This window comes from Ischnura elegans, chromosome 1 (genome assembly GCF_921293095.1).
Source record: "Ischnura elegans chromosome 1, ioIscEleg1.1, whole genome shotgun sequence".
NCBI lineage: Eukaryota > Metazoa > Arthropoda > Insecta > Odonata > Coenagrionidae > Ischnura > Ischnura elegans.
The window spans coordinates 111,553,912-111,578,828 of record NC_060246.1 but is presented as its reverse complement, the minus strand read 5'-3'; positions in this window follow the sequence as shown (position 1 = coordinate 111,578,828).

Sequence of the window (24,917 nt, the reverse complement as noted above, 5' to 3'; positions counted from 1 at the left end):
GAGCCCACTGCTGTTACCCTCTCCCACACCAGCAGGCAGCTACTCCCAGGGATCGCGGTGCCGGCCCTGATTGCCACCCCTCGCCCGCCACGCTCTCGCTCTTACCGGATTACTGCGTCGCACAATCTGCTAATAGATTCAGGAGCGCCTCCTCCTCCAGACGGCAAAGAGGGAGGGATTTGGAACCCTATGGCGGGGATGTTGCAAGGTGTGTATACTCTCCACCTCCTTCCCTCCCCAATACCTTTCCCATGCCTACTCGAAACCTACCCTCCCCCTCCCCCCATATCACCCCATCTGTACTCTATAGAGGCTCGCTAAATCGTTCATCTCGACGAAAATTTCATCTCGATCCTGTTCAGCAAGAAGAGCAGCAGTGGCTACCGACTTCGCGAACAGGTCGTTCACACTTCGACCTGAGATCGCAATTTATTTTTATTTTTTTAATCTTCAATATTATAAAAAATCAAATTAAATACCAAGAAAAAATAACTCCATTCGAGAGTGGATTTAATCCGTTTTACGTAGCATTTATTCCATTTTCACTTAAACTTTTCTTAATTGCTGTATTTTTTTATTCAAAAATTGCTATTATTCTTCCTGTAATAATGGTCATACATACATATATTTTAACCAGAAATATGAATAATTACGTCCACAATTTTTATTGTAATTTTATTAGAAGGATTATTTATGAATGATATGAAGGAGCTATTGAGATATCAGAATATGATAGCAGTACACATGGGCAATGACGAGAAATCAATTTTTCACATTCCGCGATTCTCAAATAGATTTAAATTTAAAATATGCGATAAGTCTTCGCCTTCTTAAGATCAATATTTGGTGGCCTCATTTGAATTCTGTTCCATCGAATCGTTGAGAGCAGATCCGCTAATTCAGGGTTGGAGTCGCTAATAAGGCTGTAAGTAACTCCAACCCTGAGGTATTCGAGTCCTAGCAGGGATGTTACATGGTAGTACCCCTCTCCTTCTTCCCACATGCCATCTACATGCCTCACATAACTCCCCGTTACCTTACGTTCGAAATACTCCATCAGTAGTCCATAGAGGTGCTAGGCGCTAAACTGTTCATTTCGACGGAAATTTCATCTCGATCCTGTACAAGCACAAGACTAACGGTACCGACTTTGTAATTTCCTTGGTATATTTATAACAGCGCAGGATCGGTATTACATAAAATAACCCTAAAATCGGATTAAGCATTTACAGGAGATGAAGAAGTTACAGCAAAAGGATTACATTAGTGTTAAAAGATTCATCATCATTAGTCAATAATCCTAGGATTGATTTGACGCAGCTCTCCATTCCGCTCTCTTAGCCGCTAACCTTTTCATAGCGACATGTTTCTTCTCTTTTCAATCCTTTATAACATGTTGTATGTAAATCATTTGGGGCCGTCCCTTGCCCTTTTTCCCTTCCGTCTGTCCTTCTTCGATGATAAAGATTAGCCGATAGAAAAATTTAAAAGAGAGCTGCGTCAAAACAATCTTTCTGTACTCTTCAATGAATCGGAATTCATTTTAATGGCGATAGCCTAACTTTCAAGAGGGATCTTGCAAATCAATACTACGCCTTAAAATTTACACTAAACATCCGTATCACACCTTCCATTAGTCACAGGCATATCCAGGCGCAAATCACACTAAAAGCTCTCCTCCTGCAATTTTTATGCATTGAAAGTGCATATTTCAAGAATATTGCATAGATTTTCCTCAAAGCAGTAAGTGCCGTTTGGATTGTAAAACAGTTCCACCAAAAGCCTTAAAAAGCTTACTTTGGCGGTTGAAAACGCTGATGATAGCCTGGAGTTCGGAATCACCCTCCAATTTTTCTCTCTTGACCCCCGAAAAAAAAAATCCTCCCATTAAATGTGCTATATCGCCCTCCATCTTTATCGAGAGCCCCTCCGTTTGAGAATCACTTTTCCAGATAAATTTTGACTCGAAGAGTCAGCAAAATCGGTTTTCCTAAATTCAAATAAGCACGACTCAACTCTCGACTTGAATTGAGTTAATTCTTTTTTCACTCAAGGATGAGGAACACTCAAGAGGCAGACGGGAAAGTGATGACGTAGCGGTCTCCAAAGGCGTGGCTGCAAATTGTGTTTACGTCCGGCCGATTTATATTCTTGATTCGCACGAAAAGAGGGGTGAGGGGTTAAAATACGCTTGAGAAAATTTCATTTGAAGGATCATCCCTCTTCTTTTCGATTCGCTCTTGTCCTTATAAGCGACCTCCGAGAGGTACAGCCCAGAAAACTACCCTCGCCACTTTTATTTCTACCGTCAAACGCAATGCGCGGGAGAGGCACTTCAAATTTTATTCTTATGGAGGGTTTCCAAAATTTTTAACATTTATATCTCGTCTAATTATTCCCTTTATGTGCCATTAAAATTTCATTTATTAAACTTATGCATTAGCGAAAGTATTATTAGTTTTTAAGGTAGGCAATTATTACCACAAAAAAAACTTTTCGTCGCTATCCACAGTATTCTTAAAGCACAGTTACATTTTATATACGCACGGCTTATTATACGGGCCGTTGCTCTTTTGTTAAAAAAAAAGTCACCATTGTACTCTTGGAAAATCTAACCAGACGAATAACCTATAATATTAATAAATTCAAAGCAAATTTGAAATGTAAAGTTGAGTTGTAAACAAGTTGTAAGTCAAAAGTAATGTTGGAAAGTAAAAGTTTTTTATATAGCCGATATTTTTAACGAATAATGTTAATCGTTAACTAATTACAATAGGGTAGTTTCCTTTATCAAAGGAAACGAAAGGCATTGAATGCGATTCGTTACCCACCATTAGCGTATTCATAATATATAAATTATTTGGTTTTAGAATTACCGGTTTAGACGAATGGCAATGGTCAATTATATCCTCATTTGAAAAAGGCCAGATTGGCGCCCATGCAATGGCACTCCACGTGACGTCACAGGGACCTAGTTTCTATACGAGTAGATATACTACTTCTATAGAAGTTTTACATCGTCTGAGATTACCAATGCATGCATGAGGCACAGAGCTCAGGAAAACATATCTTAAAAATCACCTATTAAAATTGGCCAAGGTCGGAAAGTTTTCTTCGTTTGATAAGGTATTAATAATTATTATTTAAGCCAAGCGCTACCAGCTAGCAGGGTACTCTGCTACCTGCTAGCATCTAGCGTCGTATCAGCGCTCAAAGCCACGCCCCAAGGTCACCTCACTTGCGGCAGTGGGAACCAGAACGACGTCACACAGAGTTTTCCCATCATTCATCCTTAGCCGTCGCGTTTTCGCGCGCGTGAAAATTTTCACTTTTCATTTAATCGCGAAAAATAGATATCGTCGTTTAAAAAATCTAAAATCGTGAAATACGTACTCCAGGAGTAATAATCTTTCGATATAGGCAATAAAAAAATAATAGGAAACCACCCTTTTGTAATTATGACGACTTTTCCACAGATTGCAATTACCCTGACTGCTATTATTTACTTTCTTCGTTAGCACGTTTTCCTGGTTAGTACGTTCATTTCTTATGGTCACTTCAGAAACGTACTAATGAACCCAGTAAACACAACAATTATGGCCACAATGTGGCCACACTTTGGCCGTACTGTGTCAAGGCATTATGGCCATAATGGGTTGCCATTATGGCGCCATAATGGTTTTGACCTCCGGCCACTCTGTGGCCGACGGTTAAAAACCACCCTATTGTTAATTCCAACGATAGATTTTTTTGTGTCAATTTTCCTGCTCGTACGAAGTTACGGAACGATTTCGCGCCGAGAAGAAGGAAAATTCCCTACCCAAGCGCTGCTAAAAACTCATAAAATAAATTAAATCTAACATGACTCGACGGCTGGAGGCAAAACTTCCTGGTATGATCGAATGTTAGGGAAGACTGGCAACCACAAACGTTCTCAGAGGAAAACTGAGAAAAGGCTTCCATATATCAGCCAAATAGTCGAACGTTAATTAAGAGGACTAATCACTTGTGCTCGTTCAGTCGAATTTTGAAATTTAAAAAAGGTATACATAACTTCTTTAAAATTGACGCTATCATCTATAATTTCATGCTCTGCAGAGTTAAATCTCGTCAAAATTCACATGTAACTTAGGTACAAAAATGCTTAGTCCGAGAAAGAAATATGTTAACATTTCTTATCTGACATATGAGAAAGTGTGGGTAAGGCTCTTCAAAAATACCATAAAAATTACTACGATATATCGTGGTTATGAATAAGTAATAAATAAAATCTGGTCGAGCGAGGGCGATGTCTTCATCACTAATCATGTTTTCACGAAAGACAATATGCAACGGAGAAATAAGTCAATCTTGTTGCGTTTTATATTTTTTTCAATGCATAATATTTTTCCGGCCATGAGTTACACCTACCAAGTTCCATTAGAGTTTCATCAAGTATTTTAAGCATAAAATTATTGAGAGTTCAATTCAACACGTTTATTTTTTAATATCTTTTTATGTACGTAAAAAAATTATTTGCTTTTTTTTTAAATTTTGTTAGGAATGGCTTAATTAATCACCAAGGGGTAGATTTAGATTAAAAGAAAACTGTAATTGACATTACTAATAAAGGATAGTATTCAATCAACCGAAAAATTTATCATGGTAATGATAATAAAAATAAATTTGTGGTATTTTTGCAGACGCTTGTTTACATTTGCTTATATCGTGGATGTGAAACTTTTACCTATTTTTTTACGAGACTAAGCATTTTTAGAGTTAAGATGGATGTGAATGTCGAAAATAATTAATTCAACACAACATTTTAAGATGATAATGTCAGTTTTAAACTAGTAATACGTCTAATATTTTTTGATGGTAAATTCACTCACAGAGTTCCATTACGTGGAATATGGAGCTTCATTTAAATTGTTATGGATTCCCGGATATAATTTCCGGCCGAAAATTTGCGCCGCCTGCCTTTTCCTACCTTCAGTCCGCATCCGAGATAATGAGGGGCGACGACAAGGCCAGATGGAGCCGAAGCCATCTCCGAATCGAGGCTCCTCTTTCATTTTCACCAATCCCAAATAAAAAAAAAGGTAGCACTCACCCCGGGGGGGGGGGGAGGAGGAGGAAAGAGGCGAAAACAACAATTAGAGTTTACCATAGAAACGCACGAGAACAATTATTAAACCCTCTATTTACCTCTTATGAAACCATCTCGCGTATTTCACGGGAAAAATAAATTTAAATATGATACAATAGCTTGATGAACAGAGCGCGGACTGGTATTCTTTTAATGGAAAATGTGATACAATGATGATGATGAAAGGAAAACAATTTTGAGTAATTTTCCGCACTTTAATGAAACGCGGGCCAAGTGTTGAAACCCAAAAAGTGTGGAAAATTACTAATGAAGTGTTTTACTTCCACCACCATGACTGAAAAGTTTCACAGGATAAAACCTGAGTTAAATGTTTTAATACGATGCATAACTGTTAATTTCAAGAATCCTGTAGAAATCAAATCGACGAATAATTTCATGAAATAAAATTTTTCGTTGATTTACGTAGGATAAATTTTCGGATTTAGAAAAAATTACGGTTCTCAGAACTTGGTATAAGTTGGCAACTTTCCCGCACGGGCAGAGTAGATAAAGTAGGTAGAGTCATCATTTCAATTTATTCAGTCCTTTGAAAAATTGAGCATTAACTTCCTTTCGATTGTGTTGATGTTAACATTCTTTTCGCACTGTGAAATATAAGTATCTCTAACAACATGAAAAAATGTATAATTGCCTCAGATTTGAACCCTCCCAGAATATCACCGTAGCTACCACGTAAGGAATTAACCTACTCGGCGAGGGAGTCACAACTTCATATATCACTAGCCGTCCACCCGGCATTGTTCGGGAAGTATAGTTCCCAGAGAAGGGGAAACTTAGAACTTTGAATTCATGGTCACATTGACTACACAATTGGAAAATATGTAGGAACGTAAAAAAAAAACACGATTTGTCAGAATTCACGGTTAAAAGGACAGCAAGATCATTCTTGGGCCATATACCTGTGAACAGTGAAGAGGAGAGAAAAGGCAGTATTGGAATTGAAATTCGCCAAATCGGCCTTCACCTCGCACACAGCGCGCACAAAGATATAGAAAAATGGTAAAGTGAATGGGAATGTTATAAAAAGGTGGAAGAGTAAGCAGAGGGTGGGGAATGGGTGCTAGGTAGCGCTGTGCGCACGTGCAGGGTTCGGTAATGAGAAAACGAAGCAAAGAACACGTCGGGCGCAAGAGATAGTGGCACTACGGGCTTCTGGAGCATGATATGCCCCCAAGTCCTAACTTTGGCCTCAATCCATGCAGCCGTATGGAAACGCATAGCGGACAAACAGACATTCTCGTTTATATTTATAGATATGCGGTGAGTCTGAATATGACTCTAACGAGAGGAAAAACCATGCCGCAGAGCCCGAAAGAAAACAATACGACGGCGCAAATTGCACGCGGCCGTGAATTTCCTCATTGCGTTACATCCACTTGGGCTTATGAGGCTTCCCTGGAGTTTTACTCTCGTTTTGCTAGTCTCGACAACATCCTGTCCGTCCTCGTGGGGTCTAAGTGGCGTGAAAGCTAAGGATGCAGGTCGCCGCATGTGCCAACCTTCCAAGTTTCCACCGACCCGACCCCATCGGTAAAACGGGACACATGGATGTCTACGTATTCTTGAAAACGATCTTACCTAAGAAGTCAAAAGAGAGCGATGACGGTATTCTTACTGACATCCTCGTTGTTTTCGTCCAGGAAATCGAGCGCCTTTGGTAGACATTCGCCTCAGGAACTTTCCACCTACGTTCGGAAGGTATTCGTCTGGGTATTTATGCAATCGGCTGAGTGATCGTGTTCCTAGAAGAGAACTCAGGAACCTGCATGGGTTTATAGGAACCTGCAGGGGTATTAACGAGCCTACTAGTATACCGGTATTCGAATACATTAGGCGCACTCCTAATTACATGTCTGTCATCTCAGGGGATATCAATAAGCATGATATTTGCGAAGGTAAAGGACACGATCTGAGGAAAACTACACTGAGAATTCCATGACACAAAATCATTCTTCGGGAAAGTGATTTTAATATTTTTAGCTGATAATATTGATCGATAGAGGACAATGAGGCTCTATCCTCATTCGGGACACTTGTGAAAAATTCAAAGGCGTTCTGTCCACAAGACGTACCGACCGATCGATTTCAAACGTCCGTCTAAGAGGCGGAACGATCGCTCTCCACGGTTATTGGAATAGCGGACTTGCTCTTCACGACCTGAAACTACGCCCAGATTTATTGATGATGAGCACTATGACGTCGAAGAGTGATTTCTCTATTAATAAGGGAGATCGGAAACAACTGACGTCCGTGGGTATACCACTACTGGGTAGGGCAAGCCGGGTCACGTTTACACATGGTGTACGCTAACACAGGGGTCATTCTTAATTGAATAAGTCGATAACTTTGTTTGTACGCACTTTTTGGTACACCTCGACCGGAATCAACAATCCCGTGACATTTTCTAGAGGAAATAAAACCTTTTATGAGGGAGGCGGAAATGAGAGTTAGAAAATATAGTGAATGGAATAATATTTTTTCATATATTTTCATGATCCCCTGGCCCAATGTGAAATAACTCTTAACAATTGAAAATAGAGCCATACATAAAAGCAAAGGAAAATAACGTAACTCTTAAAAATGCACCCTATGCGGACCGCCGATATATATAACTGAGACTAACTAAAAATAATTTCACTATGACACATTCTTTCGCGAACGATGTGTATGCACAGTACAACGCAAATTACACATGCCACATCGGTATAACAGTAACGCAGGCGTTACAAGTCCTTGGTTTATACGCCGATCAAAGAAAGCAAAAAAATATTCAATGGCAAAGAACATAGAACAAGGATGCCCCAAAACGTCATCTCATGAGGTAAACAATAGAAAAAGTGATCAACTTGATTAACTTGAGAAAATTCCACAAATTCAGCCCCAAAACAATTTGAGAAATGGATCATGCTCAAAAACAGTGACGTGGAGGTCATCACAAGTCACACTATTTTGATGCTAATCTCCCTACTGTCAGTGCCTCAACTCGAAGGTTGGTTTGGATAAGTGTTGGTATAGTTCACTCTACACGCGTGTGAGAAAGATTTAATCCGCGAACTGAATAAAATACAAAGGAAGGCTGCGCGTTTCGTCAAAAACTACTACGGGCGTACAGATAGTATTACCCAGATGTTAAGCGAATTAGGTTGGGAGCCGCTGGAGACTCGGAGGCTGCCCGCTAGGCTTAGATTGCTTGAACAATTGAGAATGGATATCTTTAAGAGCGACACAGAGAACATATTATTGGAGACACAGTATATTTCCAGGTCCGATAGAAGCAATAAATTAAGAGAGATGTTTTGCCGAACGGATAGATATGGGAATTCGTTTTTCCCCCGAACAATAAAGGACTTTAATAAACGCTAGTCTCAACCTCGTTAGAGCACTTCATTTTTCTTTAGCTGTAAACGGCTGGTGTCCTAACACCCCCCACCGCCACACGCCTTTTAGGCGGCTTGCGGGGTATTATGTAGATGTAGAAGTAATGTCACAAAGTCGGGGTGGAGAGACCAGTTCCCTTGCCTTGCCCACCTTGTGCCTCGAGAATTTCGGTTTGAGAGTGTCCTAAGACTTCGCCTGGGACATTCCATCTGAACCCTTATTAAGAATTTGCTTTTATCAGGACTCATTAGCTGAGAATACTCAAAGCGACTGGCATCACACGGTGAAAGTAGTTAACACGTTTTCTGTCAGATGTGAGACTCCATAATTGCAGAACAATTTATTCCGGATAGAGCATTTAAATTTATGATCCCTTGGGCCCAGTCACTAAAAGAGCGACAATGCTAACATATTGTTTTTATCCAACCTTGTCCTGCTCTCCAAATTCTTAGCCTAGATAATTGATCCATCCTTGAAAATTTGCGTCAGCTCTTACTAATCACCAACATTTTATATTATTATTATTAAATTATTCTACCGATGAATGCGGGTTTCTATTGAGTACTTAAGAAGCATTCTGGGAGCCTCCCTTTCCTTCTAGCACTTCCCTCTTCGATTCTCAATAAGGCCTACTCCCTTCCATTCTACCAAAAAATCCAATTACTTTCCTTCCTCTCCCTCGTTTACCTAAAACATTCTATCCTCTAACATTGTTTTCAACACCCCCTCCCCGCTCAGCACTCGCTCCACCCATGCTTTCTGTCTCCTCCGTATGTCATCAAAAAGCGGCCTCTCCTCACCCACCATGTCCAACACTTCGTCGTTCCTCCCGCTCCGTCCACTTCGCCGTCTTCATTCTTCTCCACACCCATATCTCGAACGCCTCTAATCTTCTCTCGTCCTCCTTCCTAAGTGTCCATGGTTCCGCACCGTAAAGCACAGCACTCCTCCTGAATAGCCTTTTCTTTAAACTCTTACATAAGGATCCCCTCATTAGCTCCTTCCTATTCATGAACTCCTCCTTTTCGAACACAAATCTCTTCCTGATGTCCTAAAAGTTGTATCCCTTTTCCTATAATGTGCTTTCAAAATACTTTAATTTCAATTTTAATGAATATTAAAAATTAAAATTTTCTAAGTGAAGTAAATAGGTAATGATATCAATAAGAAAGTGAGTTAAAGAACGAGTTAATCATAACAATCGAAAAAGTGGAGATACTTCTTTGTCAAATAGACGTAGAGCCATTAATCTTGGCTTCCGCAATCGTATGCGTCCCATACCACAACTGAAAATTAAGGCGCACATGTTGTTGTAAAATTAAAAGGATCTTCCCAAACATTAATTACGGAGGTGAGTCGTCTCGTTTTCGTGACTTGATTTAGTTCTCATAAAATTCTAATGCGGCAACTTTGTACACGATTGGCCGCGAAACAGTCATATCGGCCTTTTCCGCTGAACTTGTTTTCACTCAATCGTTTCGGAAGGCTTCCAAAGTGCTTTCTCTTTCTCTCGGCTGTAAACGCATGAGGCGGTGATCACAGCTGGGACTCTTCCCCTCTTATCGCACCGCTGTCCTCGCTCAATGTTTTGGGAAAGGAGACGACCCCAAGATTCGATGAGACCACAGCAGTCCTCTCGAATCACTAGCCTGGGTTCGAATGCACTCCTCCTCACATATCCCCTACCATTTCTTCAACCCACTCCCCTTTCATCCGCGAACCAATAAAGCCACACAAATTCGTGTCTTCGCTTAGGTGGCGCTGTTCTCCGATACTTTCTGCGGTGACTGCGCATGCGTACTTTTTAAGTGATTAAAAGCGAAAAATGTAAACTGACTTCAATACTATTAAGCTAATCTCAATGAACAAAACTGAAATTTAACCTACCATACTAATAGCAGTGACCTTCATATAAATATCCTTGATACAAATTCCCCCAAAAAAATTCAATTACTTCCTTGACCGATACGCTGGCATCATCCAGATGAATTAATTTTTGTTGAATATTTCCTATCGATTCTATGTATTAAATGGGCAGTCAGTACAATGAATTTCAGTGCAGATGGTAGTTATTTACTAAATAACACAAACTATGGGATCCTTAAGGTACGCAATGCATAGCGTAGGCACCATGAATACGATGGGAACACTCATAGATAAGTATCGTTGATGCGGCTTGTGAGAAACCACGAATAGAACGAAAAAAATAATTACAGATTAACTGAATTTCAGAATCTCTAAGTGTAATGAGGAGTTATTGGATAAGGTAAAAAAAAAGATTTAACCAATCGGAAAATAAAAATAGCTTCCACAATAAAAAATATGTATTGCATCACTAGCACGAATCCCAAACTCTTGGTGACAAAATGTAGAATTCTGATGAAATATCCATAATGTGGATCTTTACAATGAAAAAAATTTGAAGCTATTGTAACTTCATTGATATCAAATTAACTTCTGCACCCATTATAAAATCACAGTTGGTAGGAGGAGATGTTGTTCTATTGCTTATCTTAATTGTTTCGACCCAAAGTACGAGATCAAAATTCACTTATTATAATAATCATAGGTATTCATATATTGCTGAAAACTTTGAAGGCATATAATGCATTTTTCTTTCGCAAAATTTTTGTTTGCGATTTTTGTTTGCGATTTTTGCAATATAATTATACTTTGAGCCTTATGTTCACTATTTTTTATTACTTTTCAACACCTGATATTTACTTGGAAACACGACTAGAGTGCGTATTAATAATGCCATTTCATAGGTTTCATAGGGAAGTGTCACCATCTGCAATCTATTTCATTCACCTCACCGAATTAAATGTTAATTATAACTTGTTACAGTGTAAGCGTACTTCTATTTAACTCATCCTCAAACGTATTTATATGAGCATCAATTAGTCATCAAAACGATAAGCTTTCATTTTTTAAAGCTTCCGGTTATGTCAGCCAGTCTCAGGACTTCCCCTTTTTCATGGAATATACACACTCATTTCATTCTTAAAAAGCAAAAGGAGAAAACAGCGCAAATAAAATGTGGTTCTTTTCACCTGTCATGAAAATTGGAGCACTTTTACATTAATGGATAATGGTGATCCTTTTTTAGATTACGATCAATAAATATGGCTAATAAAACAAACTTTTTAAATTCCACAGCTTCAAGCATACCCCAATCGAATTTGAAGACTAAGCGTCACATTCAAGGACAATGAACAACCGAGGGTGTCATAAAAATGATTCCACTTTTTATGCTCAGTTAACGTCAACTTAGCTGGACGTAACTTGACTCAACCAGACCGATTAATGAAATACTCCACCAATCACAGCTCAGGTCATGTATCAGTCGTGCATTTCATTTGAGAGAACTTCCGATAGTTCATATGACAATCGATAAGCATTGCTACGGCAGCTAACTATCATTTACAGAGAAATTGGTGATTTACTCAACTTAGAACTACCTACTACTACGTTTAATGCCACTTTGAGTTGTTGTGAACCAGCAGATGCTCTTTTCAAGGTATCAACTCCCTAGTTACGCCAAGTTAAGTTTTTGAGAACGAAACCTCATGCTTGCTTATTAAGTCATAACGTGAGTTTAAAACTCACTTAATTTCAATCAATTTTTCAGAAACATTATTTATTTTATGAAAAATTACTTTTAATTATATAAATTACAAAAAAACAAGCAATGCAGTCATTGTAATGCTTACAGAGGATGGCGTGGCACCCATAATGGGGCGTCCATTAATTACGTGAGGCGCCTTTTGGCGATTTTTGGTCCCCTCCTCCCCCTTGGTAAGACATCGTGAGATTTGGCTCGACCCCTCCCTCCAATCTCACGTGATATTGTTCAAAATGCGTATTTTCGGCGTAAGTATATTTTTATGCTTCATTGCGTTAGATTTGTTATTGATTGATTGATTACTTTTAATTAAGATTAGTTAAGACTAGTATTTAAGACTATTAAGAACGTAATTTTTCACTGTCTCTTTCGGGAAAAAAATACGTGACACTTGCCATGACCCCTCCTCACCTCCACGTGGGATTGGGTGAGATTCAGCATGAAACCCCCCCCCCCCCCAAATGCCTCTCGTAATGAATGGATGCCCGCAAAGCGATCTCAAAGGGGCGAAAGTAGCCTTGAAATCGCAAATAATTTCTATTGTTAATTTTAAACTTTAACCCTAAAAACCTGACGAAAGAAATAGGCAAAACTTGTAAATTGTAGTTATTAAACATAAACACACTCAAAAAATGTTCTATGTTATCTTCATAAGGACACTTGCTGCATGAACATTTTATACAAAGCACTAAATTTGTCGGGACAGGGCACTCATTAGCACTCGTAGAACTCGCGCGAAAAAATATATACGACGCCTATGAATTCAGTGACAGACACGTGAATAAACAGAGTCATATTAAATTAAACTATGTCACAGTTGTTAATTAGGTACTGAAAGAGAGCATACTTAACTTTCAGGAATAGGATGCTCGCCAAGACGCTCGAAAGAAAACGAATGTCTCAAAAGGATGAATTTACGGAGAGCAATTATACATCAAAAGGAAATGCATTATTAGAAAGACTAGTAATTAGAGTAAATAGATGAACAGTAAGTGTATAATTGGCATAAAAATTATTTAGGTAATGAAAGAGAGTATAAATATAATAGAGAGTGTATTGGCATTGACACACAATAAAATAAGTTTCATTGAAGGATGCAGTTCTAGCTAGAAATTAGACCCGAAGGCTTAGTTTACCATCCTCACTTAGGCTTAAAAGCACAGACGCGCGCATATATCTCAGTCAGATTTTCCGCTTTTCACCGCTCGGAAATGCATTCTCCTCTGTAATCCTGTTTCACGACCGATACGAAATGGATTGAAAAACTGAATAACTGAAACGCGATCTCGCGATGCGCTTTTTTTCATCTTCGATCCTCTGGGACTCGCGCGCATTTCCTCTTTTGCCCGTTAGAGGTCAAATTGATCCGAGCCACGGCCAAATGCCGTGGGGTCACGGATCCTCCGATTCACGCCGACCTCGTCACCCATTGATAGTCCCTTATGAATTAACGCCTCGCATCCAATTACCGCTCGAGTGGTTTCCGTATATATCTACGCGGCCAAAAGGAAAAAAGAGCCAACCGGGCATTGCGCGGATTGAATGGAGCTCCGTCCATTGTCCCTTGTAAATGCCGGCTCCAATTTGACCGTCCGATCGGCAAATCCTCCACCCCCTCACTGATCTCAGCGCCAACCGCTTCCCCATAAGGAAACAAAAAAACTGACGGAGGAGAACCGAAATCTTTCTCAACAATGGCTACCACATGATTGGCTACAGCTTCTTCCCGAAATGCGGATGGATTATTTTTACTTATTGGATGGATGGATGGATATTATTATTCGCATATCGACTCCTCCCCATATGCTCCCCACCATAAATATTATCTCCTTCCCCATCGCCAATTTACGGTTGGTTAAAGGTGTCTTGGAGTGAAGACCGTTGTCGCTATGAGTTACTTTGGTGACTTAAACATTATTTTGCTTACGCATTTTATTTCCGCCAAAATGAAACCTTATCGATGCTATTTGCCATAATTATATTCCCCAAATCCCAAGGAGCAATCAGGGTTAAAATTCCACAGTTCAATAAAGATTTTCATAACCTCATAGATCACAGGTTTTAATGTCAGTGGACTATGAACACTCGAACCATTGTGGAAAACACAAAATCATGGAATTATAACTTCGTTTGTTGGTTAATTGACAGTTGACTGAATTATGTTTCCATTAAAGTATAAAGTATTCTATTTGATTATATTACAAATTTCTTCTATAGTCACCCAAATATCGAACTGCAATCAAAAACTACTAGCAAAGATATATTTCTCAGAGTTGGGAACTAATAATTTCGTGAAAGGAAATATAAAGGAAATAGTTTTGGAGAATAGGCAGAAGCAAGTAAACAAACAATATGTCTGCCTTTGTTAATTATAAAAAATATTCATAAAAGAAATGCACTTCTATTTTATATAAAATGCAGGTTAATCCCCCAAAAGCCTTCGGTGGGTTCAGGAGCATCCGTGCAGTCTAGGAATCATATTTCATGGACATCGCATACAATCAATGAACAAAGTATATCTATGGCAAAATTATCTTTGTATGGACGATAATTATTTGATTTATTAGGATAGGGCGAAATTACGCTTACTAATTTAAGCCACAATATAACTTATAACTTCAGGTTATATGTGAAATCTTTCATTTCCTGAAAATAATAAATAGGTACCACTTTTTAAAAGGAATCTTACAAAGTCTTATTTTTATTTCCCATGAATTAGGGCCGTAATTGGGGACTGGTTATTTCTGTTTGCTTTCTATAATAACAAATCACATTTTGTTACATCCGACATTTCTCGATACGAGTAATGAATTTCCACTTTGGATGTCCTAATAAAGAAGCCCATGCCTTAAAACGTCGGCAGAAATACATTGTATCAAAGAATGAACAGCACGAAAAGAGCTCCCCGGCCTCATTAGCCGAGAATGCTACAAATCATTTGTATGTAATTATATTTTTATGCGTGTTGGGTAATGATATAATGGAAAACTCGCCAGATACATCGCGACTTTTATTGATTTCTTAGAAAGAGAGACCATTTGCGTCGTTTCTGTTTCCACGAAAATCCTTTCACTTAAAAAAAACGCTCTGATAAGAGATAGAAGCTACAGCTCATTGGGGGTCATAATATCTTTAAATTACCGCATTCTCGTGAAAGGTTAATCATAAAAATGTCAGCATAGGTAAATGACAAATTCCTGAGCACGTATTGGACGTATAAAGAGCAATAAAGGTAAAAGGCTGTTAAGAGTGAATCGTATCTATTGTTAATCCCTCAACAATTATAATGGTATCGCAATTTAAGTTAAGACGTGAGAGCCATATTTAATTACGTATGTTTCACATATAGTATTGATGCGACCGGTTTCGATACAAATTTTTATCATCAGGCAATTACCATAGATTCTGTATTGTAGATATCATTAGAAATTATTGCTATGATAAGTTCCTGATGATGATACTTTGTATCGAAATCGATCGCATCTTTAAATAATTTCTACACCAGCCATTGCTTTTCTTTTCTGAATAATCATGAAGGTTTTTCATAATTTTTCGCCTGAAACTATTGAATTTGTAATTTTAATTTGCAGAGAGACACCAAATAATATCATGAAAGTAAAATAAATGGTAAAATATATTGCTAAATCGGGGAATATTCGTAGGTGGACACAATATTTTAAAATATAAAATTCGAGGAATCAAGCGAGATGGATTGGAATTGATTCATAATGAAAGATGATTTGCAATTTTCCACAAAAATATTATATATCTTTCATTATATTTTAAAATATTTAGTCTTCCTAAGGATATTGAGGATATAATTATGGAAAACATAGAAATAGCTCGTAACTAAAGTCCATGTTTTTTTTTCTTTTTGTCACTTGAATTTGCCAACTTTTTCCCACGAACTCGGAAACTTACCAGACTTAAAATATATCTTATTGATAGAGAAAAATCGTAAAGCTATTTTTCCTTTTTCATGTATTAGTTATCGTTTTACTTTTCTCTTCATGAAGATATGGCATAATATGCCACTGAAAATGGACCACGGAGCTCCCAATACTCCTTAACCCAAGACTCACTTTGTGACCTATAATTGCATTGAGCACCGCACCAAAACTCAGTCTTTACAAGCCTAGCAAAAGTCTTGAAATAAGTATGCAAATATCATTTTAGTTACATATCTATTCTGCGGAAGTCAATTGAAAAAGTACACAACATAACTTTTACGTATTAGAAGGAGGAATAATACTCCAAAGACGAGAAATTCTACAATGTTTTCAATAATTATCTTTCTTTGATCTATTTAGAATGGCTGAATTTTATTTTGGAACTGCCTTCGGTCATGATGCGCCCCGATTACAGGTGTTTTTGGTTGATAATAATATCTCGAACTCATATACGTGGAAGGGGCAAAGAATCGAAACAACCAGTACTCCACTGACCTGGATCTCAATCATCACTGTGAAGCAAACTCTCTGGCCAAGTGCTGAATCAGTTTAGATCATTTTCTCAATGGCTTTAGACATGTTGACAGGAAGTGACACATCACTTCCACTCAACATGTCTGTATTTCCGCACGTAATACTTGATTGCACTTACTCAACCATGATGAACTTTTCTGGGATTATGAACTGTGTTCTTGCCATCATTGGCCTGTAATTCTAACATGATAATTTTACCTCAGTGTTTTCTCCGAGACACACTGTTTTTATTTGAGAGGGTGACGTATGTAAATCCTCATTCCGGGAGGGGTGCCAAGGGAATCGTTCCTCCTCCGATATATTCATCCTTGAGGGGACTACCATTAGCAGCTCTTAACACTGAGTTTTCCCCGATACAGAACGCCACTCTATCTCAGTGAAGTCCCCTGGCTAATGTTTCTTAAGGCCTGTTTACACGATACATTAACACGTACGAGTAAATGTCTGTTTTCGTGAATGATTTTTGTGGACCGGAACGGAACATGCACGAATGCATGAACCAAATTAGAACAGGTTCTGTTTTCTGTGCATGCCTTCGCACAAGTTGGGTGGTTACACGGTGAATTTTGGCGCTCATTTTCGCGTTCATACATTTAGACATTAACCCGTGCGTGTTAATGTACCGTGTAAACAGGCATTTAGGAATATTTAAAGATGATGGATCAATAACAGAGGGGTAGCCAAGATTGACGTAAATTTAGGTTAACTCAATCTCAAGTAAAGGCACTCCATATTAAAATACATAGTAAAAATAATACATACGTGACGAAGTATTACTCTAATCCTCGACCATACGCCCGAGCATGATTCATTCAATAAAATTTAAATTCAGATTCCTACCTCATTAATATTTTTCTTATTTTCTACATTTTGGGGGGGTCGAAATACATCTTGTCCCCCTCGGACGGTCCTTTCTCATACGCGCTCCTGATTTGAGATACAAGTCAGATTTGACAAGGGCCTGGACTGAAATTTAAATACGACTATGTAAGTTTTAAACTATGAACTAATATGTAAAGAAAAAGATAAAATACAACTGGTCCTCTCTGTTTACAATTTCCAGATGCACAGCTTGATTATGACTTACGCAATAATCTTCAAACTTTCAGTTCATTAGCATGGGAGGCATTATCAAGAATAACCCGTATTATGGAGTAATTTAACTCGTAAATTTTGCTATAAGTGAATATTTTAATCGTATATTCTCGGAATTAAAGGCACGAGAGCTTTGAGTGAATATCGACAATAGCATTGCGCAATCTCACCCATTTTGAGATTGTTTCAGACAATTATAATCACTCATTTTCGTTCAACCTTAATTATTTGATGTCATTAAAAATCCATAGTATTAAATAACATGCCGAAAAGGAAAAAAAAAGGAAACGGTGTTTCTCAGGAAATACCTGAGAAATACCGTTTTCATGGTAACTGCAAAGTTCATCCCAAGTAGCTAAGTAGTTGCGAACCCATGGTTACAGGACGAAAACAACTTTACATTGTCTCCCCTGCCGACTCCTGAAGTATTTCTCCTGAAACGCCCTGTATTGCGGTGCTGCTGTTTGGCACCTTCATTGTGAATGCTTACTATCAAAACATGAGTCAGAGTTTTTAATTAAGAGTGTGGAAAATTTAATTAACGAGTATTTTGTCTTTTACAGAAATGATGGAAAAGTTCTCAAAATAGTACCTGTATCGGTTCTTTACATGAGACATTACATATTACTTTGTACTGGCTCATGTGTCGTTATGAGGACGTTCTAATTCATCTCGGCCAGTGGTATCTATTATTTCTTGGTTTTCCGGCACATTGCTTGTTCAAAACGAAACTATCATCTTGAAATATTCACGACATATGCAATATAGACCATGGTGAAAGGTGGATATTTTTGCGATTGTGGAGATCCCTGATAAGACTCTACAGTGTGTAGATCAAAAAGAAGTCATAAACAAGCAGTGCGTCAGGAAATTCGAAAAAAAGACGACCGATTTTACATCGTATTTTTCAGGAAATGGCGACAGTTTAAAGCTTAAATTTCCGCCTTCAAACTTCATAATAGACCCTTTTCAACATTAAACTGCATCCCAAATATGAACACATTAACTTGGAGGACTCACTGAGGTAATATTCCCGTAACGTCTTACAGCCGCGTACCAATTGCTTTATACGAAACTCTCCAAGACCTTACTCTAAACAGGGCAAGTTAAAGGAATCACTTCCTGACTGAGTTGCTGGCACAGTAGTCTCGATTAAAAAAAAACGGATACAAGAGGTCTGCCTGTGTCACCCTATCACTTAGGCGAGGAGAACATGCATAGTAAGTGGGGATTGAGGGCCAAGGGCCCATGTACACTCCTCCCAACCCCTGCCGCCCCTGAGAGGGTTGACACAAAAACCAAGCAAGTTCAACGCGCTCACAGGGTCAATAGACCGCCATGAGAGACACGTCGCAGGAATTCGGGAGGAGTCAGCGGATTTCTAAAAGTATTGGGCACAAGTTAGCATTTGCTATGGATGTCCACTCTCTTTTTCCCAGCATAACAAAATTTAAGCCTTAGGCAGGTTTGCTACATTTATCAGGCCAGTTATGATAATAAACGCTACTATATTGAGGCGGAATACATCTGAATCAATGAGCTTAAATAGAAATATATTAAATAGGTTAGTTCAAGCTTATTGTCATTTTTCATAGTGTGTCTTTATCATTTCCATTTATAATTTACCACCATTACTGCATTTATAACTACAGTATGCCTTCACACTACCCCCAACCCGCCTCATTCAGCGTTCGATGGGAGTTGTTACATTACCAACGGCTTCCCTGTCAGACAAATATAATATAACGCAAAATATAATGGAAAAATATTAGCAGGGTATGATGAGAAATTTGATTTTCTGAGATAAGATCGGCAAAGTATTTACTGGCGTCATTTATTTTTCGGAAGGAAAAGTATTCCTATTCCCATCCTTTTGACAAAAAATCTCTCTTACTTTATCGTTTCTGACGGTTTTGGAACCATAGTGTGATTACAAGATTTTGCCAAACGCGCTGCTCTGATAAATGCCTGATCTAAATTGGTCAAACAGTCAGCCCAGAACGCGGCCTTCACGTCTTCCGTCCCTCCCAGCTTAACTCATGTTGAAGCTATGCAAAACTTTCTATTCACTCGTTGTGGTTTTTAATGAATCACGCAGCTTTCTATTTTATTTATTTCGCGGGTTGCGGGGGCCAAGTAGCACCTCTAATTCAATTTCTCATCCGAATACCTTCCCACAATTCACTCCATGATTCCAAGCTTCTTCAGAGATCTGCCACCAAATTCTTGCTAATATATGTGCTCCACACGATATGTTTGAAGTTATCGTAACCACCAGACATTGACTTCATCTCACCTTCGCTTCAACTCTTATCCTCGGCGTATACATGGGGACAGTTATACTTCCTACGCAAAAAGACATAATCCTTGAACACAATGTTTAAAAACAAAGGAAGGCGATTCGTCAAAAACTGCTACGAGCGAGCAGAAAAGGTCACACAGTCACACAGCTTTTACACGAATTCCACAGGGAGCCGCTGGAAACTCGAAGTACTTATATGTGCTAAGCATAGATTGATTGAGCAATTATGAGTCGAGGTCAAAGTGGGGGGGCAAAGATCAGAGATTTTTACCGCCCCCTGAAATCTGCCACCCGTGGCACCTACCTCCTCAGCCCCACCCAAGTAGTTTCGGGCCTGCGAATAAGTATAGGAATTCTTTCTCCCCTGAGCAGGACTGAAGGACTTAGATGAATGCTATAAAAAATTATCATAATTATAACTAGGAAGTAGTCAAGTTAGTCCAACGATCACGAGGGGCGAATTATGGTCGTCATTTTGGGGATGGTGGTGGTTCTTTTCTCTCCTTGGTGGTATGCAATATCTCTTAGCGATAACACTATCGATGGCTAAGTTCTAACAACACGTATCTCAAATTCGGCCGGTTTGAGACACGTGTAATAACATGAAAAACATAAAATACAAGCAAAAACAACGATTTGTTTGCAAATGAATGCTTCTTTTTCAGTTTTATGAACTTTTGGTTTTTAATTTCAGCGTACAAGTAAAAAAATCAATCGTTATTTTGCTCTCCTGAAAAGTTGCTATTTTTTAGATACGAACTGTTAGAACTTAGCCATCGATATGTTGTCTGGTATGCGTAGACGAGTGTTTTTACGATATTCATCAATAATTTTTTAAACCCTTTTTGCTCAGCTGGCGAAATAAAAACTTTAATTTGAGAGTCACTTAAGAAGACGTATTCCTACCGCTCGACCGGTCATTCTTGGCGAAAGATCACTAGCAACTAAGTAATGCTAAATTTATCTTGAAATTTTCAGATTACGTAAAAAAGACCGTTTTCAAAATTTGCCAGTGGCTCAAATTTGGTAATGTTACCTTCAAATTACTTTCTCAGATCCATTTTTTAGTATTTTAGATACAGGTAATTGTGTTAAACAGGGCCTACTATCAGCTTGCCCTGGCACTTTCAAGACAGTAGAAATAATTTTACAGTTTTACACCAACGTTATTTAATTTTACCAAAAGCCAATTTTAATTATTATACTAAAAACATTTACAGTTATTCGGTCTCCAAAAAATACCTATCCTATCAGAGGGAAGCATGCGTCCTGTTAAAGATTATCATCGTACCAATTTTACCACAAATTTCGGGGGTGGCCGATCTCTTAATTCGACACTAACATGCTCCTTCTTTATTTGTTTTGTAAACGTCTGGTGTCTTGACACACCCACTTTGAAGCGGCGCGCGGATTCAAGGGCGTACCCAGGATCAAAACTGGGGGGGGGGCAAGCCATGGTTGTTCAAGTGGTGGGTAAAATTTAAGTATGGAAGAGGTGAATGAAGTCAACATTTTAAGGAAACTGTAACAGCCCTTTATTAGTTTTAAAAATTATTTGCTCGAAAAATATTATTTTCCGTTAAGACATTTGCGATTTTTTATTCTAGGGTGGGGCAGCTGCCCCTCGCTGAGTACGCCCATGCGCTGATAAGCAGTAGATAGTACTAAGTATACGTTGGTATATACACCTTTAGTGGCGAAGTGTTTTGGGCCAAATTATCGTGTGCAAATCCCACCAAGCCGACGTGCCTTCCATTGATTCGGGACCTAATGAATACTTGAGGAGGGGATTCGCGGTGGATGCGAGCGGGCAGGGGGGGAAGAGGATCTTAAGAAGGCTTTTGGGGAAGAGCGAGGGGGGGAGAGGGGATTACACTGCCCAATCTGGAGTTGGAATGGGAAGGTAAGATGGCGCCGCCCTGAGTGCTTTGATGCATATGGAGGGTGGGTGGTGAAAGGTCCCTGTCGGAGGAAGACGCGCCCCTTCGCTTTCGGGTCGAAGGCAATCCATCGATTTGGCGCTTACGACATGCATGTCATAGAGGTGGCATAGGTTCATGCCTCCAGTGGGATGGTCGCCAAAGCAAACCTCCTCCAACCCATGAAGGAGCAGGCTATATGAGGTGTATAAAATAGTGAACGATGAAAAAGCTTGAGATGGATTTGGGAAGGACATAATGAAACCAAATTCTGTGGGGAAAGCATTATCACCAGTTCAATATAAAGTGCTGATCACAAAGGCCAAATGTAAAGCATTTATCCTACTTGAGCAGGATCATACGGGACTTGAACGACCTAACAGTAAAAATATTTTAGCCCTACCCGAAAAAGTTATGTATTTTTAAAAAATCGGTTCAAGAAGTAGATTTCAGGGTATTGTCATAGTGTTTACAGCCCCAGCCGCTTTATCAGTCTTTGACATCAACTCACGTTCCTTCCTTCCTACTTACATGACCTTCATCTAACTCCAATCCCCCCCTTTTCCACCTTCAACTTTTTTTCGACAACAACCTTCTACTTCACATAACTGGCAAAGTGTAACACAGGTGATTATTATGTGTCTTGTTGAAACATGGGTCGGTTGATAATTAAAAGTGAGGATTTAAATCAACATTTTTCGTAATGGTTATTGATCATTTATCGAAAAGTCACAAAAATTTTACTGGTGATAATGGAATTTCCGTGGGAAAATGAATCAATATAGAGAATTTGTAACGAAGAAATTGTTCAACATTTTTGGTGGGAATCCAAGCTTCTTAGTGGTCGTTCTCGCATACGTAAAGGTCAATGGGCAAACGTCGCAGAATAATGAAACGGATATAATATTGCCATAAATAACTACACGATTGACATAATGACATAAATAATTACAATTACTCTCAAGGATTAGGTCCTACCTCTGTTGACTTTGATGATGCTATCCTTGGACTCGCGTTGGTAGCTTGGTTGGTACTTGGTACTTGGACTCCTTGTCTCTTAACGGAAATTGAACCTATCATGATGAGTACCAATTCATACAACACACCGATCAGCGTTTGAACCACAGTAATGTCACTAGTAAACAAAATGCACCTTACACCTTTCATAACTCACTCCCCATGACTGCTGGTAAACGCGAATTGCTTAAGAAACGGCAGAATTTAATATTAATTCGTAAATCACATAAGTAGATGCTGCTTGTGAGATGCGTAACATTCAGAACGGAAGAAACCCTTGCATGAATATTCTGAACTAATTTTACGGTTCAGGCGATAATTTCAAGAAATGCGTGTCTATCACTGTCCCACTTTTTTACTTTCCATTGTAAATTTATCAAATCAACCCAGAGGAGGAGTGCTTGACACTGACCGGAATAATTTCTATCGGTTTAGATTCCGAACGATTGATCCCCATTGGTTAGCAAAGCAATCGGATTTTTATTTTTTTGCTGGATAGATTTTCACTCCGACGACTTTACATGGTACTAATGCAATGGACTACTCACTACGAGGGTTCGCATCGTCGGAATGAAAATTTTCAAGCACAACAAATTCTGATCGCTTTGCAAACCATTCGGGATCAACGTTTCGGAATGAAAACCGATCACCATGATTCCGATTAATGTCAAGCAAACCCCCAAGGTTTGACCGAAGATGTATTGCATGAGAATTCACTAAGCTTGATGACAAGTAAAATTTGCTGAAATCAGAGTCCATTGAATAACATTTACCGTGGAAATTTAAATGTTGTTTTTTGCGAATGTGGCGAATATTCTGTTTAATCGATGAAGCATAATTCACTCCCAAAAACACACGCACACGAGCACCCGATTCACAAAGCACAGACTAAAGGAGACTCAAATACCCGAGGTGTTTCGCACTCTTTTCCGTCGCGACGTTTTCGCTCTCGGTGACTGAACGGCTTATCACATTGCTTCGCTCTTATGAAACTGAGTTAGCGATGAGCTTGATGCTTAGGCCCAGTTGGAATTTCCAAGGCCGTGAAAATGAGTATCGAGGCTTCCGAATCCATATTTGGCCTACAACAAGAGACTAGCCTACCACGGGAAAAGCGACACGAGCGTTGAATAGACGTAACCTTTGGCTAAGAGTTAATTGGGCATATGGGTATATGCAGCGTGATGGTACAATCGTTTTCAGTAATATGTAGACACCAACGAAACCCACTTTACTAATGGGGCCGGTTCGGTGAAAACTTGGAAGGTTGGCACATGAGATACCTTGCATTCCTCACCTGTACGCCAAGAGCCGATTCGAGGACGGACGCTGGGGCAATCGGACTAGCGAGACAGGAGTCAAACTCAGTGGCGGATACAGATGGGGGGCGCCCCCCCCCCCCCCTCCCTTGCGGGTCCGCCTGTATTGCCGAACATTGCAAAACCACAATTGTAGCTTTTTTATATCATAAGATGACATTGTTAATTACATGTTTAAAATCACTTTAAATAAAATTTTCATATACTTTGCCTGTGACTTGATCATATTTTATTACGATAAAAGTAAAGACAACTCAAGATATGTTGCGCCCCCCCCCCCCCCTTGAGTTTTTTCTGTATCCGCCACTGGTCAAACTCCGGGCGCAAATGCCCTGAAACTCACGTCCACGCTCACGTTGGGCTGTCGGTGTGTTTTCTTTCGGTGATGTTGTTTTTCCTTTCTTTTAAGATTCATATTTGGTCTCACCGTTTACGTATTTCGTAGATGTGGCTCCGTAGCTGAGACACAAACCTACCTTCCAAGGAATTCAGGAGCTTGTCATGGGAAGATGGATTTTTACCTTCCAAGTTTTCACCGACCCGGCCCCATTAGTAAAGTGGGTTTCTTTGGTGCCTACATATTACTGAAAACGATAGTACCATCACGCTGCATATACCCGTATGCCCGA